At 43.3% G+C, this 17,896-nt stretch overlaps 1 pseudogene; it reads right to left on the reverse strand.

Moving 5' to 3' along the window:
- Window positions 1-16,112, reverse strand: part of LOC139367297 (nucleolar complex protein 2 homolog) — a 41,715-nt pseudogene extending 25,603 nt beyond the window's left edge.
- Window positions 16,113-17,896: the final 1,784 nt, after the last annotated feature.

Below are 17,896 nucleotides of genomic sequence, written 5' to 3' on the forward strand. Positions count from 1 at the left end.
GGCTCACTCACAATTTTGCCTAAGAACACAGCCATTAATAAAGAATGGTACCAACACATCCTCCGAGAGGAACTTCTCCCAACCATCCAGGAACAGTTTGGTGACGAACAATGCCTTTTCCAGCATGATGGAGCACCTTGCAGTAAGGAAAAAGTGATAACTAAGTGGCTCGGGGAACAAAACATCGATATTTTGGGTCCATGGCCAGGAAACTCCCCAGACCTTTATCCCATTGAGAACTTGTGTTCAATCCTCAAGAGGCGGGTGGTCAAACAAAAACCCACAAATTCTGACAAACTCCAAGCATTTATTATGCAAGAATGGCTGCCATCTGTCAGGATGTGGCCCAGAAGTTAATTGACAGCATGCCAGGGCGGAATGCAGAGGTCTTGAAAAAGAAGGGTCAACACTGCAAATATTGACTCTTTGCATCAACTTCATGTAATTGTCGATAAAAGCCTTTGACACTTATAAAATGCTTGTAATTATACTTCAGTATTCCATAGTAACATCTGACAAAAATATCTAAAGACACTGAAGCAGCAAACTTTGTGAAAATTAATATTTGTGTCATTCTCAAAACTTTTGGCCACGACTGTAGGCCTAAGGTTTGCTAGGGGGGAGGTCCGGATGGGGTCAGTCAAGTTGTAGCATTTAGCATTTTTGAAAAACCTGTAACTGACATTCGCTGAAACCTAGCGCCTTAAAATATATCAAACATTGTAACCAAGACAGAAGTCTTTTTTGATCCTAAATTAAATTGAAGTGTCTCAATGACGCTTTCAAATTTTGTAGGTTACATTTTGGGGTAATGATTATTCTAAATAATAGGCGTATTTATGTGGATAGTCGACTGAAAATGTCAACTGGCTTAATTGTTTTTGGGGAGAAAATTCAGAATATTTCAATTACTGGATTCAATTAAGACAGTTTCCTGTAGGCTTTTTGTAATATGAAACAACTGAACTAGGCCTATAGGAGCTTGTTTCAGTTCTCCATCCCTGACCTAATCCATCAAATCAAACTGACTACTAGACTACCATTCATTCAACATGCCTTGTCGTAATTGGCAAACTATTATCACACCATTAGCAGCCTACTGTTGACATATAGCTAGCTATATGAAGAGGACAGATGAACTGATTAATTAACGTAGGCCTGCTAATCTTTAACAGCCTAAATATTTTTTTTGTGAAGGATGATATTAGCGGAACAGCTCTCTGCTACTGTATGTCTGCTTCCATCTACACAGCATGTGTACTGAACTACCACAGCACTGCACATTTCCTTGCTTGTCTATGCGCTCACACCTACTACAGACATCAAAGCATATGAAATGTGCTATTTTACAGGGTCAGTTACAGTAGTACAGCGCCACTGTAGAAAATTTGGATTAAGTGCCTTGCTTAACGGGACAGCGACAGTTGTTACCTAGTCGGTTTGGGGATTCAAACCAGCAACTCTTTTGGTTACTGGCCCAACGCTCTTAACTGCTAGGCTACCTGCCAGGGTAAGCCTTAGTTAAGGCACTAACTACAAAATAATAGTGGTTATGTGCTTGACTAACCCATATAATTTTGGAAAATGTATTTGGCAACCAGTTTGTTCTCCATTTGACATACCCTGTGGTATCAACGAATGAAGTGGAGAGCTGCCATCCAGATAGAGGGAGGAAAAGCAATAATAGTACTATGACTACAGCCTGAGCAGAGAACTAGAGATTTCTTTCTCCTCATCCGAGTCCTCTGAATGGCTCAGCTCCAACTTCAGACAGTTACAGTTACCACAATGTGCCAACTAGAAGCCTATTTTGGGGTAGTTTTTCGTACCAGCGTACTTTGACCTCAAATTGTGTGCATGGTATGCAAAATGCGTGCAGGTTGACAGGTTTACTAATGCACTCTGCAGACCACATCCTCTCTGCCTATGTAGCAGCCGGCCACCCCCCCACCCACACACACACACACACACAAACGGGGGAGGACGAGGGGGGTGATTTTCTGCTGCTCTAATTAAAACAGTAGCAGCGCACACCTCAGCCTCTTTTCTCTTTAACGAGGGGAACAGTTAAAAAAATTAATAAACAGGCAGTGGAGTGCATCATGAATAAATACTGTGCGCTGTGAGGGGTTCTTGGAGTGTGTGTGCTGGAGGGTGGACGGCTGTGCCGTAGGCAGAGAGGATGTGGTCTGCAGAGCACGTTAGGAGTAGAGTAAACCACAGCCTGGTCTTTATCACTTTGGTCAGACCATCAACACACACACACACACATATACACACACATATACACACACATATACACACACACACACACACACACACACATACACACATACACACACACACACACACCAGACCATCACGGTGACCACTCCCACAAAACCAAGCTGTCGCCTCCATACTACCGTTCTCCTGTTAGCTTACCACAGGAGGCTAGCACTCACTAAGACATATATGGGTATGCACACCACATATACTCAAAGCCAAACCCACACGCACACAGTCAAACATGTTGACAGTTTGCGACCTTACCCTGATAACAAAGGTGTGTAACGCGCACACACAACCCTCAGATGTACTTCCTCCCCCTCATCGTTCCGAGCCTATGCAGTTGTTAGCCGTTGAGACCTCGCTAACTGCCTTGATACACTGGACTGTGTTTTCCACTGATACCTGAGAAAATGTTGCATAACTCCCACCCAAGTTGTTTGTTTCCATTGGGTTTGTTTCCAAATGTTGTCCTCTTGTTGTACTTCTCACATCTAATCAACCCCTTCAGATCAAGGCTACACAAGTGCTAAGGGCAGTGGTGGCCAACCCTCCTCATAGTGAGCTACTGGTTATGCAAGGTTTGATCCGACCCTGTCGTAAGTTAACATACCAGATTCTGCTGAGCATGGTCCAGTGAGCATATTACCAGTTCATTTAGGTGTGATACCTAGATTAGGGTTGGAGCGAAATCCTTCAGGGCTCGTATTCACAAAGTATCTAAGAGTAGGAGTGCTGATCTAGGATCAGGTCCCTCCTGTCCATGTAATCGTATTAATTATTAAGTAAAGAAGGCTAAACTGGTTCTAGATCAGCACCTCTACAGGGAGACGCTTTGTGAATATAGGCCTAAGAGGGCAGTGCTGTTGGGGGAAGGTGGGCACCCTTAGTATAGAGCAGTGGTTCATTGTAAACCTGCCACACACACACACACTATATGATACATTTATTAAACATAAGAATGAGTGTGAGTTTGTCACTTCCCACAAGCCGGGTTGTGACAAAGAGCTATTATAGGGCCAGGGCACAAATAATAAAAATCAATAATTTTGCTCTTTATTTAACCATCTTACATATAAAACCTTATTTGTTCATCAGAAATTGTGGATAACTCACTACAGGTTAATGAGAAGGGTGTGCTTGAAAGGATGCACATAACTCTGCAATGTTGGGTTGTATTGGAGAGAGTCTCAGTCTTAAATTATTTTCCACACCCAGTCTATGCCTGTATTTTGTTTTCATGTTAGTGAGGGCCAAAAATCCACTCTCACATAGGTTTTTTATTTTATTTTAATTTAACCTTTATTTAACTAGGCAAGTCAGTTAAGAACAAATTCTTATTTACAATGATAGCCTATGGGGGAACAGTGGGTTAACTGCCTTGTTCAGGGGCAGAACAACAGATTTTTACTTTGTCAGCTCTGGGATTCGATCTAACAACCTTTCAGGTTACTGGCCCAACACCCTAACCACTAGGCTACGTGCCTCCAAGGTACATGGTCGCAAAGAGCATTAGTGTCTTAACAGCACGATTTGCCAAGACAGGATACTCTGAGCACAGCCCAATCCAGAATCTGGCAGTGGCTTCTGATTAAATAAAATTTTCACAGAACCTCTTGTTGCAATTTCGATGAGACTTTCTTGTTCAAATATCAGAAAGTGGACTGGAGGCAGGGTATGAAAGGGATAACGAATCCAGTTGTTTGTGTCGTCGTAATTGCGCACCCAACTCACTCAGGTGCTTCGCTATATCACATTTGACGTTGTCCGTAAGCTAGAGTAAGCTTTTGCACACAAAAGTCATACAATGATGGAAAGACCTGTGTGTTGTTAATGCAGACAGAGGAGAGCTACAACTTCTTAATAATAGCCTAAATTTTGTCCAACGCATTGAATATAGTTGCGGAGTGTCCCTGTAATCCTAGATTCAGATCATTCAGGCGAGAAAAAACATCACCCAGATAGGCCAGTCGTGTGAGAAACTCGTCATCATGCAAGTGGTCAGACAAGTGAAAATGATGGTCAGTAAAGAAAACTTTAAGCTCGTCTCTCAATTCAGAAAATTGTGTAAATACTTGATTGTTTGTGTAAATTGTGTAAATGCCCCTTGATAACCAGCGCACTTCTGTATGTTATATAAAAGCGTTACATGGTCGCTGCCCATATCATTGCATAGCGCAGAAAATACACAAGAGTTCAGGGGCCTTGCTTTAACAAAGTTAACCATTTTCACTGTAGTGTCCAAAACGTCTTTCAAGCTGTCAGGCATTCCTTTGGCAGCAAGAGCCTCTCGGTGGATGCTGCAGTGTACCCAAGTGGCATCGGGAGCAACTGCTTGCATGAATGTTACCATTCCACTCTGTCTCCCTGTCATGGCTTTTGCGCCATCAGTACAGATACCAACATGAGCAGCAGCTACGTTTGGCTACATACAGACCGTTAGTGGAATTCCCCCGAGAGAGTAGCGGTTAATGTGATTGGATGTTAATTATTTGACTAGGCTACCTGTATTTGACATTGTGTTATTTCACTGAACACTGGTTGATGCTTATTTATAAAATCCTCTTAGGCCTCACTCCCCCCTATCTGAGATATCTGCTGCAGCCCTCATCCTCCACATACAACACATGATCTGCCAGTCACATTCTGTTGAAGGTCCCCAAAGCACACTCATCCCTGGGTTCCTCCTCTTTTCTGTTTGCTGCAGCTAGCGACTGGAACGAGCTGCAATAAACACTCAAACTGGACGGTTTTATCTCAATCTCTTCATTCGAAGACTCAATCATGGACATTCTTACTGACAGTTGTGGCTGCTTTGCCTTGATGTATTGTCGTCTCTACCTTCTTTCCCTTTGTGCTGTTGTTTGTGCCCAATAATGTTTGTACCATGTTTTGTGCTGCCACCATTTTGTGTTGCTACCATGTTGTTGTCATGTTGTGTTGCTACCATGCTGTGTTGTAGTCTTAGGTCTCTCTTTTTGTAGTGTTGTGTTGTCTCTCTTGTCGTGATGTGTGTTTTGTCCTACATTTATATTGTATTTATTTTTAATCCCAGCAGGAAGTCTTTTGCCTTTTGGTAGGCCGTCATTGTAAATAAGAATTTGTTCTTGGCTGACTTGCCTAGTTAAAGGTTAAAAAAAGAAGAAAAAAAACACTAGATGGTTTATTTTATTTTGGAAGTGAAACGAAGCTACTCAGGCGAGAAAAAATAACTTACCCAAATGTATGTTGGAAAATATAAATGGACTGTTTGAAAATGTGAAAAAATTATATATTCTTTTTTTTTAAAGTTAAATGTGAATCACATTTTTATTTGGCTTACCCCAGACGGCATTGTGTACCACAGTTTGGGAATATCTGGTAAATAAGGTAGGTTCGGGATGGTGATGGGTGGATTTGGCTCGTGCCTCCAGTAGGAAGGGCAGAACAGGCACAAAGGTGTGTGTGCTGCCAGAGAGGAGGGTGAGGCCACGCACACAGTGGATCCTCTGAGGGTAGTAGCATGACGTGGGCACCAGCCTGCACAGCAAGGTAGACACAGATTCAGTGGTTAACACTACCACCTGCCGGTGGAAGTGTGAAGTACAACTTGCTTTTAGGGCAGGGGTGGGCAATACATTTTGGCTCGAGAGCCACATAGAGATTAAGAAATTCTGTAGCAGGCCAAACATAATTTATATGTGTGTGTGTGTGTGTGTGTGTGTGTGTGTGTGTGTGTGTGTGTGTGTGTGTGTGTGTGTGTGTGCGTACCCACTTGATGGTGCCCACTATGACCTGGCACAGTGGGTAGCTGAGGGGCTGCAGGATGTTGCTGGGGTGCAGCGTGCTGAGAAAACGACGCCACATGTATTTGTATTTATTATGGATCCCCATTAGCTGCTGCCAGGGCAGAAGCTACTCTTCCTGGGGTCCAGCAAAAAATATATAAAAATGTTCAGAACATTACAACACACTGTGTGCCCTCAGGTCCCTACTCCACCACACATCTACAGTTCTAAATCCATGTGTAGATGTGTGTATAGTGCCCATGTTATGGTGTGTGTGTGTATACATGTGTCTGTGCCTATGTTTGTGCTTCTTCACAGTCCCCGCTGTTCTATAAGGTGTTTTTTAATCTGTTTTTTAAAATCCAATATTACGGCTTGCATCAGTAACTTGATGTGGAGTAGAGTTCCATGTTGTCATGGCTCTATGTAGTACTGTGCACTTCTCAGTGTCTGTTCTGGACTTGGGGACTGAGAAGAGACCTCTTGTGGCATGTCTGGTACAGGCAGTGGACAAACTGCCAGTTATACACCGACTGGTATGTCTCCTGCAGCGATCACACACAGAGACACACAAGGACACAGACACCTTAAATTAACATCAGCACCGATCTACATTCCATTCGTAGTTTGTAATGGAAATATTACAACAAGCTTTTTGAAATCACTGCTTCTCTAATGATTTGTCCCAATAGTCTGAAATAAAAGTGGAACCCTTGGCTCCTATGTAATATGTCACTTTGACCACGCAATAAAATCTTTATAAATAACATTAATCCTTAAAATCACTATCTGTACTTCCTAGTGTCTGATATCATACCTCATAATCATGAACCTGTTTATGTTTACGTCACACATAGTCCTTGACTATGTTCTCCAAATGTTGCTATTTGATTAGGATCCCCATTAGCAGATATTCTTCTTAGGGTCCACGCAAAACATTGCATAATACAGAATATTAATAAGAAAAGAAAAGCTCAAGGACATAACTACATACATTTAAAACGTCACAGCCTACAAATCAATACATACACACAATATATCTGGGTCAAATAGGAGAGGTGTTGCTTTCAGTTTTTTGAAACCAGGTTTGCTGTTCACTGCTTTGCTCAGGGGCAGAACGACAGGTGTTGACCTTGTCGGCTCTGGGATTTGATCCAGCAACCTTTCAGTTACTGGCCCAATGCTCTAACCACTAGGCTACCTTCAAATGAATAGGAGCTCCATGCAATCATGGCTCTAGAAAATACTGTAGAGTTTTTTGAATTTGTTGTGGATTTGGGGGACTGTGAAAATCTGGTGCCATGTCTGGTGGGGTAGGTGCTTGTCAGAGCTGTGTGTAAATTGACTATGAAAACAATTCTGAATTTAAGACATCGTTACTTATATAAATAAGAAGTGATGTAGTCAATCTCTCCGATACTTTTAGCCAAGAGAGACTTGCATGCATAGTATTGATATAGACCTCTGATCACAGTGAAGAGCAACACGCGCCAGTGTGCTCTGGGCCAGCATCGTTTTTCTTTATGTACTTCTTTGCAGCACCTGACCATATGACTAGGCAATAATCAAGATACACTATATATACATAAAAGTATATTGACACCCCTTCAAATTAGTGGATTTGGCTATTTCAGCCACACCCGTTGCTGACAGGTGTATAAAATCGAGCACACCTCCATGCAATTTCCATAAACAAACATTGGCAGTAGAATGGCCTTAATGAAGAGCTCAGCGACTTTCAACGTGGCACCGTCGTAGGATGCGACCTTTCCATCAAGTCAGTTTGTCAAATTTCTGCCCTGCTAGAGCTACCCAGGTCAACTGTAAATGCTGTGAGGTGGAAACATCTAAGAGCAGCAACAGCTCAGCCGCAAAGCGGTAGGCCACACAAGCTCACAGAACGGGATGGCTGAGTGCTGAAGCGCCTAACGTGTAAAAATCTGACGTGTAAAAATCGTCTGTCCTTGGTTGCAACACTCACTACTGGAAGCAATGTCATCACAAGAACAGCCTCACGCACACAAGCCTAAGATCACTATGCGCAATGCCAAGTGTCAGCTGGAGTGATATACAGCTCACCGCTATTGGACTCTGGAGCAGTGAAAACGCGTTCTCTGGAGTGATGAATTACGCTTCACCATCTGGCAGTCCAACAGACAAATCTGGGTTTGGCGGATGCCAGGAAAACGCTATCTTCCCCAGTGCAACTGTAAAGTCAGGTGGAGGAGGAATAATGATTTGGGGCTGTTTTTCATGGTTCGGAACCCTTAGTTCCAGTGAAGGGAAATCTTAATGCTACAGCATACAGTGACATTCTAGACGATTGTGTTTCCAAATTTGTGGCAACAGTTAGGGGAAGGCCCTTTCCTGTTTCCGCATGACAATGTCCCCGGTGCACAAAGTGAGGTACATACAGAAATGGTTTGTTTAGATCGATGTGGAAGAACTTGACTGGCCCACACACAGATCCCTGACCTCAATCCCATCGAACACCTTTGGGATAAATTGGAACGCCGACTGCAAGCCAGGCCTAATCGCCCAAGATCATTGCCCAACCTCACTCATGCTTTTGTGGCTGAATGGAAGTAAGTTCCCGCAGCAATGTTCCAACAACTAGTGGAAAGCCTTCATAGATGAGTGGAGGCTGTTATAGCAGCAAAGTGGGGACCAACACTATATTCATACCCATGATTTTGGATTGAAATGTTCGACAAGCTGGTGTCCACATACTTTTGGTCATGTAGTGTATGTTGCACTGATGCCACCTTTTCAACTTCCCATGTATTGGTTCACCAAGACCAATGTAAAAAGATAAAGATGAGGACTGAGCCCAGTAGATTGCTTTAGTTCTGAAGAGGCATTGTTTCAGAATGGAGGGTGCTGTAGCATGGGCTCGGGGAGAGAGTGGCGGGGTCAGAGAGAATGACATCACTCAACAGGGTCACAGTGAAGGGAGAGCGTGCAGGGAGAGTGATGTTGAACAGTTGACCAACCAGCCTGACATCTGGACTGAGCTGAAGGAGCTGAGAGACATGGTGGGGGAAGAGAGAGTGGAGCTGAGAAACATGGTGGGGGAAGAGAGAGTTGAGCTGAGACATGGTGGGGGAAGAGAGAGTGGAGCTGAGAGACATGGTGGGGGAAGAGAGAGTGGAGCTGAGAGACATGGAGGGGGAAGAGAGAGTGGAGCTGAGGAACATGGTGGGGGACGAGAGAGTGGAGCTGAGAGACATGGTGGGGGAAGAGAGAGTGGAGCTGAGAGACATGGTGGGGGAAGAGAGAGTGGAGCTGAGAGACATGGAGGGGGAAGAGAGAGTGGAGCTGAGGAACATGGTGGGGGAAGAGAGAGTGGAGCTGAGAGACATGGTGGGGGAAGAGAGAGTGGAGCTGAGGAACATGGGGTTAGGACCAGGCGATATGGCTAAAATATCACCACAATATTTTTTTAAAGGTTGACAATATTTGCAGTTGTTGAATAATAAAAGTTCTAAATATGCTTTATGAGTAGGGCATGGCCTTAGGGTGACAATACATTCAATGCCTTTTTAATGGGGCTTTGGCCATTCTGATTGTGTCATACAGCTCAATAAAACTTCCACCAAAAGTTGGAATATAGTGGGCACTTTGAAAACAGTGTTGTTTGACATGATAACAAATGAAAATGCCAGGGAGGAGCTATTGTGACAGGGTAGGAACCAAAGTGTTTGGCAGCTTTTACCAAGTGGACCCTAATTCATGTTAAATTCAAATGTTTTCGATTACTGTAGCTTTGAGTAGCTAAAATACAACAGCAATGGTATCAGGCTCTATTAGAGAGCTAGCTACATTTGCGCTGACTAACTATATTTAGCTAGCAATTAGCATTAGTGGCTAACATTATTTATTTTAGCAACAACTTGCTGTTTGCAGATAGTAAGACACAAAAATTAATAGTGCGATTATAGAGCGACTATGGATTTAAACTCAGCAAAAAAAGAAACGTCCTCTCACTGTCAACTGCGTTCAGTTTCAGAAAACTTAGCATGTGTAAATATTTGTATAAACATAACAAGATTCAACAACTGAGACATAAACTGAACAAAACTGAACACGTTACACAGACATGTGATGAACAGAAATGTAATAATGTGTCCCTGAACAAAGGGGGGGGGGATCAAAATCAAAAGTAACAGTCAGTATCTGGTGTGGCCACCAGCTGCATTAAGTACTGCAGTGCATCTCCTCCTCATGGACTGCACCAGATTTGCCAGTTCTTGCTGTGAGATGTTACCCCACTTTCATCAAGGCACCTGGAAGTTCCCGGACATTTCTGGGGGGAATGGCCCTAGCCCTCATCCTCCGATCCAACAGGTCCCAGAGGTGCTCAATGGGATTGAGATCCGGGCTCTTCGCTGGCCATGGCAGAACACTGACATTCCTGTCTTGCAGGAAATCACGCACAGAACGAGTAGTATGGCTGGTGGCATTGTCATGCTGGAGGGTCATGTTAGGATGAGCCAGCAGGAAGGGTACAACATGAAGGAGGAGGATGTCTTCCCTGTAACGCATAGCGTTGAGATTGCCTGCAATGACAACAAGCTCAGTCCGATGGTGCTGTGACACACCGCCCCAGACCATGACGGACCCTCCACCTCCAAATCGATCCCGCTCCAGAGTACAAGCCTCAGTGTAACGCTCATAACTTCGACGATAAACGTGAATCCGACCATCACCCCTGGTGAGACAAAACCGCGACTCGTCAGTGAAGAGCACTTTTTGCCAGTCCTGTCTAGTCCAGCGACGGTGGGTTTGTGCCCATAGGCGACGTTGTTGCCGGTGATGTCTGGTGAGGACCTGCCTTACAACAGGCCTACAAGCCCTCCAGCCTCTCTCAGCCTACTGCGGACTATTGCATTCCTGGTGTAACTCGGGCAGTTGTTGTTGCCATCCTGTACCTGTCCCGCAGGTGTGATGTTCAGATGTACTGATCCTGTGCAGGTGTTGTTACACGTGGTCACCAAAATATGAAGTATGCACACAGAGAACACTATTTCCGTACTTTAGGGCCCATATTGCAATTCTTCAGGAAATGGGCGTGGCTTCACATAATTTTCAGATTTGAAGAAAATGGCGGAAAATATAAGGCCAAAGTACAACCAGAGCGGATACAAATTCATTGCTTTAACTAATTATGACAAATGTTAAGCAATGTAATTAAGTAATGACTTAACAAATAAGTTACCTTACACGTTATGTTTTCTGACAATTTGTTAGCTATGCTGTCTTTATGAACCACATAGCATATCATTACAGCAGTATGTTCCGGTATGTTAGCTAGCTACCTAATGTTAGTTGGCTGCTTATACATCAAACTTGCCAGTATATTAACTATAGGCTAACTCCCCAACATTTATTGACTTGATTATTCCTGTCATTATTAGCTTAGTTATTAAATGGTATAGTCGTTGTGCGTTCTCAATGGACATTCGGGTGCTTTCGTAAATTCGCTTTGGCTATCTACTCCGATTTCAGAGCACTCTCGTCTGAGTGTACCAGAGCACAGAATAATGAATGATGAATGGCCGGTGTCAGCAAACGTTGGCAAAAAAGCATAATTCAATTGTTGCCAGCAGCACTGTTACAGTCACCAACGCTCTGAATAATATGAAAACTGCCTAACCAGCTCTGCTAGAGCAAATAAAAGAGTGGTGTCATTTGTGTTTGGAAGCAGCTTGCAAGCTAGCCAACGTTAGCTTGGGAGCTTGACTGCCGCTGCAAGGTCAGAACGCTCAAATCAACTCTAGTCCTCGTCCAGTGTGCCCTCCTCCGAGAGCGAAACCCGTACCAACAGATGCATATCTGTATTCCCAGTCAGCTCTGGTGTAAATTCCTGCACTCAGCATGCCAATTGCACACTCCCTCAAAACTTGACATCTGTGGCATTGTTTTGTGTGACAAAACTGCACATTTTAGAGTGGCCTTTTATTGTCCCCAGCACAAGGTGCACCTGTGTAATGATCATAATGTTTAATCAGCTAATTGATATGATACACCTGTCAGGTGGATGGATTATCTTGGCAAAGGAGAAATGCTCACTAACAGCGATGTAAACAAATTTGTGCACAGAATGTCAGCACTCTATAGTCCCTCCAATCACTCGGACATCAATGCAATGTTATCAAAAATCGAATCAAACACTTTATGAGAGCCTATACGCTCATGGTGCACAACATTTCTGTAGGCTATGCAACTGCCTGAGAAAAGAGAGCTTTGATGACCTCTATTAAAATGAGGATCCCATCAGCTTTCTATAGGCTAGGCCTACTATATTTATCAACTTTCCTATTATTAAGCACATTGCCTTCGCTTTACAACAGGAGTATAGCCTACCTGCCTGGCATGAAAATTAACCACGGGAAAAGAGTCCTCCATTCGCTATTTAAGTGCATAGATTATTTTAAAATGTTTTACCCATGCCCCTGTGCATGATAATGGTCCATTCTAAATCAAAACTAATTCCACATATATTATTTAGTATATGTAAAGACACTAACTCAAGAATAGTCTGATGGGTGACAATATTTGTGTGCAGTAAGTCTTTTTCTTTTCTGCAACTTTTTCAAATCATAGTTGCATGCCTCATGTAGCCTAGCCCATAGGCCAATATGTTTTGATGAGGTTTGTATCACAACTAAAGTGGACAAATAACCCCTAGCTTTACAAGGGGTTTCGAGCCTAAGTTGTATCCAAATCAAATCAAATTTTATTTGTCACATACACATGGTTAGCAGATGTTAAAGCGAGCGTAGCCAAATGCTTGTGCTTCTAGTTTCGACAGTGCAGTAATATCTGACAGGTAATCTAACAATTCCCCAACAACTACCTAATGCACACAAATATAAAAGGGTGAATGAGAATATGTACATACATACAGTATAAGTACAGTATATGGATGAGCGATGGCCGAGCGGCATTGGTAAGGTGTGTAGTGTAAGGTGTGTCATGTCTTTGGCTATGCCGGATTAAGTGATATGACATGCTATTTTATAAAATCATTTCTCTGTAATTCATATTACCTGATTAAGCTAATAAGGTGAATGTAATTAACTAGAAAGTTGCGGCACCACCAAATAATGTTAACAGAGCTGTTATCTTCTGAATAAACTCTTTATTAAGACCTAGTAATCTTTTACATCAATATTAGTCAATATTTAGTCTCATCTGAAAGTTGTAAATTCTTGGTTATCTAACAAGTTGAATCAGCAAGTTGAATCAGCAATACAAAAATTGGTTTAATTATTTATTTACTAAATGCCTAAATAATCACACAGAATTACATCTACACAGAATGGATCATACATTGATGACAAATTATGTCATGAAGAAAACATCCTTGGTGAACGGAACAGATGCGACAGCTGGTTACACAAAGAGAGGGGGTTGGGTTTGAGTGAAAGAGCGGGAAGACAGAGTAACAAAGAGAGAAGCTATGCTATCGTAAATACAGAATCTCATGCATTCTAAATAACCGCCCATTTGAAAAAGGAGAATGCAATAAATATTTACTCTGAGCAGCTGCGCTTCGGTAGATTGGTCGTCGATGGAAGGCCGGTTTGTCCTTTGAAGAATGTCTCTGGTGGTAACCTGGATACTTGGTAGTACCGTTGTCGTGTGGTAGAGTAGATACTCTGTCCGTCCTCTCCTAGCCCAAGTCTACAGTTGCTGCACTAACGCAACGGCTAGGAGGTATCACTTCTTTAATGAATAAGGGTTCAAAGTTCATACCAAGTTGCCATGCTATATGCTCATGCTATATTCTGGCTGGTATAGTCGAAATTCATCCTTCCGGGGTGTAGGTCGTCACCTTCACATTGAAATGCAATGCTAATTTCGTTAGATTCTCTAAGGTTGGCTAAGTTCTGTAGGTGGTCTTTGTCCTTTCAACGTGGGGACCTCAAGTCCGCACGTCCTTGGAACAGAAAGTTACATTTTCGTCAAGGGGCTTATAAAGGATTGGGAGAGAGGGCCTTGTTTCATAGTTTACAACCACTGTCTGTTCACATGGGCGGGGCCACTGAGTTGGCAGAGTTTACTCTATTACAAAACATTCTCTCATTAAGAAGCTAAATTACATTTAATCTTTTCACAAATAGTTTAATGTTTAAACAATTCCATGTGAATCTGAACTATAATGTGTAGACTTTCCAAGATACAGTTTATGTCTTCCTATCATTAGTAATAATGTCTCAGATGACAACTGATCTGGCATCAACACATATTTTCAGCTGGTTGGATTACCGAAATATGGTTCCTTTCCCCACCCTTTTGATGTTATAAGACTCTCTCTATGTTAACAAAGGACTTTCCAAGAGTCATTCTGTAGAGTAGGGAGAGAGAAAGGGGGAAAGGTATTTATGGGGGTCATAATCCTCCCTTATCAGGCCAACTTCATGACAGTTGCAATAGATGGTATAAAATACCGTATATACATGTCATAGGAGTAATGTAAGATATGTAAACATCATTAAAGTGGCATTGTTTAAAGTAACTAGTGATCCATGTATTAAAGTAGCCAGTGATTGGATCTCAATCTAGGCAGCAGCCTCTGAGTTAGTGATTGCTGTTTAGCAGTCTGATGGCCTTGAGATACAGAATGAAAAACAGCTTCTCGGTCCCAGCTTTGATGCACCTGTACTGAACTCGCCTTCTGGTGGTTGTTGTCCTTGATGATATTTTTTGCCTTCCTGTGACGTCGGGTGCTGTAGGTGTTCTGGAGGGCAGGTAGTTTGCCTCCGGTGATGCGTTGTGCAGACCGCACCACCCTCTGGAGAGCCTTGCGGTTGAGGGCGGTGCAGTTGCCATACCAGGCTGTGATACAGCCCGACAGGATGCTCTCGATTGTGCATCTGTAAAAAGTTTGTCAGGGTTTTGGGTGACATGCCACATTTCTTCAGCCTCCTGAGGTTGAAGAGGCACTGTTGCGCCTTCTTCACCACACTCTGTGTGGGTGGACCATTTCAGTTTGTCTGTGATGTGTGCGCAGAAGAACTTAAAACTTTTCACCTTCGCCACTGCTGTCCCTTCGGTGTGGATAGGGGGGTGCTCCCGCTGCTGTTTCCTGAAGTCCGCGATCATCTCCTTTGTTTTGTTGAGTGAGAGGTTGTTTTTGTGACATCACACTCGGACCTCCTCCCTGTAGGCTGTTTTGTCATTGTTGGTAATCAAGCCCACTACTGTCGTGTCGTCTGCACACTTGATTGAGTTGGAGGCGTGCATGGCCATGCATTTGTGGGTGAACAGGGAGTACAGGAGGGGGCTGAGCACACACCCTTGTGGGGCCCCAGTGTTGTGGGTCAGCGAAGTGGAGATGTTGTTTCCTATATTCACCACCTGGGGGCAGCCCGTAACAAAGTCCAGGACCCAAATTGCACAGGGCAGGTTTGAGACCCAGGGCCTCCAGCTTGATGAGCTTGGAGGGTACTATGGTGTGGAATGCTGAGCTGTAGTCAATGAACAGCATTCTTACATAGGTATTTATTTTGTCCAGATGGGAGGGCAGTGTGCAGTGTGATGGCAATTGCGTTGTCTGTGGACCTGTTGGGGCAGTATGCAAACTGAAGTGGGTCTAGGGTGGCCGGTAAGGTGGAGGTGATATGATCCTTGACTAGTCTCTCAAAGCACTTCATGATGACAGAAGTGAGTGCTGCGGGCCGGTAGTCATTTAGTTCAGTTTTCTTTGCCTTCTTGGATACAGGAACAATGGTAGCCATCTTGAAGCATGTGGGGACAAAAGACTGGGATAGGGATTGATTGAATATGACCGTAAACACACCAGCCAGCTCGACTGCGCATGCTCTGAGGACGCAGCTAGGGATGCCGTCTGGGCCAGCAGCCTTGCTCGTTTTTTCTTCTGGTCTTTATCTGCCTTTAGGTTCAGCATCCTCTGCAGAGCCACGTATACGTCTTGGATACAGAACAGGACCAAGGTGTTGAACACTGTTGGAAAGAAAACAAAGAAACAGACAATTCTATCATGGTCTTTGGACGTGTACAGGCCTAAATTCAGTTGATGTTACTAAATAGGGGATCATGCACACTCATGGGTCAAGTTCACTATCAGCCAGTTTGTATCGACACAGATATCCCCCCCCCCTTTCATTTGGTGGTCGCCACGGTAGCCTTGAAGGCCTGTGTGACCTCTCTGAAGATGTGAGGGGTAGGCTCATCCTAAAGACAAAGACAGGGAGGGGAGTGGGAAAAATGGACTGCCATAAGGATGAGAATGAAGGGCAAAAGCCCTGGTATTGTGGTACACTATATACATGCTACAACTCTCAATACCCAAGAAGAAGCCCCTTCACTCCATATTACGTTATGTTTTCAATATGTTATGCTACAGGTAGGTAGCCCAGATGTTTGAGGTGGAAGATGGGATAAATAATGTACCATTCTATCATGAAGAAAACAATGCTCTAAAAGTGGGCTAGTGATAAGGACCATCATGCAGCCTGCATCCATATGGGATCAAGTCTGTTCTCATTACTACACCTAAAGTTTGGCAAGGTCAAGGTGGAAGTCTATGCTTGGTGGACAGTCTGTAGAAAAATGTTACCTTGATTGCAGCTCTCCACTCAACCATTTTCTCTGTGACTTTGATAACCTCCGCTGTCTTCTTGGATTTCTTGGCAGACTGTCTTTGTTCCTCCTCATCACTATCAGAGCTGGCCTCCTGGGGTCACACAAAAGATTCAAGTTAGCATGATTCTGAAGAATGTTAAGGGCATAAAGGCAATGTGAAAAACAGTGCATGCCTAGGGACACAAATCACATAAATAAGTAACTGAAGACAAGCTGGGTTAATGGACCTGTCAAATTACAAAATAGATATATAATTGCAAGTGTAGAGTGACATTTTCATCCTCTGGCTAAATTGTTAAATAAAGCATAGGCATACATATTAGAATCAGAAAAATAATTTTCATCAACTCACTATATTCAGTGGGGTCTGAAATTAGTGACACCCTTGATAAACATGAGCAGAAATTACTCAATTGAATACTGAGCTACATTGTATGCTACAAACAATTTGTAAATTCCATTATTTTACACTAATACAATTGCTCAGAGAAAGATTGTTTAAAAAGTCATTTTTTGTCTCATAAAAGGTAGGGGTCAAAATTATTGACACCCCTGTTTTAAAATCTTTCAATAATAACTCACCTGGCGAGGATAACTTCACTGAGCCAAAGAGTTCAGTCTTGGCATCATCAGACGTGACAATCTTGTTTCTCATGGTCTGAGTCCTTTAGGTGCCTTTTGGCAAACTCCAAGCGAGCTGTCCTGTGCCTTTTACTGAGGAGTGGCTTCCATCTGGCCACTCTACCATAAAGGCCTGATTAGTGGAATGCTGCAGAGATGGTTGTCCTTCTAGAAGGTTCTCCCATCTCCACAGAGGAACTCTGGAGCTCTGTCAGAGTGACCTTCGGGTTCTTGGTCACCTCTCTGACCAAAGCACTTCTCCCCCTATTGCTCAGTTTGGCCGGGCGGCCAGCAGTAGGAAGAGTCTTGGTGGTTCCAAACGTCTTCCATCTAGGAATGATGGAGGCCGCTGTGTTCTTGGGGACCTTCAATGCTGCAGACATTTTTTGATACCCTTCCCCAGATCTGTAGCTCGACACAATCCTGTCTCGGAGCACTACGGACAATTCCTTTGGCCTCATGGCTTGGTTTTTGCTCTGACATACACTGTCAACTGCGGGACCTTATATAGACAAGTGTATGCCTTTCCAAATGATGTCCAATCAATTGAATTTACCACAGGTGGACTCCAATCAAGGTGTAGAAACACTTCATTATGAAGTATTGTGTGTAGATTGATGAGGAAA

The sequence above is a fragment of the Oncorhynchus clarkii genome, chromosome 16 (assembly GCF_045791955.1).
Source record: "Oncorhynchus clarkii lewisi isolate Uvic-CL-2024 chromosome 16, UVic_Ocla_1.0, whole genome shotgun sequence".
Taxonomy (NCBI): Eukaryota; Metazoa; Chordata; class Actinopteri; order Salmoniformes; family Salmonidae; genus Oncorhynchus; species Oncorhynchus clarkii.